The following is an 889-nucleotide window of genomic DNA, read 5'->3' as shown; positions in this document are numbered from 1 at the left end:
TGTGTGTGTGTGTGTGTGTGTGTGTGTGTGTGTGTGTGTGTGTGTGTGTGTATGGCCACCACTGATGTTGGTTTGTTTACATTTCTGTAACATAGCAGTTTGGCAAAAGAGACCAATAGAATAAGTACTATGCTTTAAAAAAATATATAAAATAAAGGTATTGGGATCAATTCATTCAACTAACAGTTCTTCAAGGTGGTGTCCCAGTATGGCCACACTCTGATGACTGAAATAGATATACATATGTGTTACCTTCAGTTTTTTTCAGTAGTGTGGCCAGCCTGATGATTCGGCATGTCGCATGTGGCCCACATCTTGAAAATGGTTGCCTACACCTGCTCCAGAACCTCATGTAACCTGCTAGAAATGGCAGCCAACTTTCCCTCCAACCACACCCTATCACCTTGGGAAAGGATGCATTGTATAAAGTAGCCATATGTCTTAAAAGATGGAATGGTTATGGGGCTAAAAGACAACATTCAATAAATCTCCCCCCAGTAATTGGGTTAGCTGGGTTAGCACCAACAGAGCCCTGCATAAATTACTTCACAGAATGGCTGTGTGGTAACCACATGGTTTCATGTTCAGTCCCATTGCATGGCACCATGGGTAAGTGTCTTCTACTTTAGCGTCAGGCTGACCAAAGTTTCGTTAGTGGATTTGGTAGAGATGGAAACCGAAAGAAGTCCGTCATATATATATATATATATATATATATAATTATTACAAATTAAAAGGGTAAAGATTTATCAATTTATTAATAAATCAACAATTAATAATTTTTACCAAGCCCTTCGGTATGTAAGCACCATTATCGGTGGAGAACTTATTTAAAAGTTCCCATACATTTATAAACATAATTAAGGGATCAGCAAGCATTACCCTTTTA

General features: G+C 38.4%; 1 long non-coding RNA gene across 1 annotated transcript in view; it reads right to left on the bottom strand.

Annotated features, from left to right (window-relative positions):
- Window positions 1-889, bottom strand: part of LOC106883851 (uncharacterized) — an 85,733-nt gene that overhangs the window by 34,537 nt on the left and 50,307 nt on the right. The gene's annotated exons all lie outside the window — the stretch shown is intronic.

Source organism: Octopus bimaculoides, chromosome 8 (assembly GCF_001194135.2).
Source record: "Octopus bimaculoides isolate UCB-OBI-ISO-001 chromosome 8, ASM119413v2, whole genome shotgun sequence".
NCBI lineage: Eukaryota > Metazoa > Mollusca > Cephalopoda > Octopoda > Octopodidae > Octopus > Octopus bimaculoides.
Note: the sequence above shows the minus strand (reverse complement) of the source record. Positions and strands in the feature narration are given on the sequence as shown.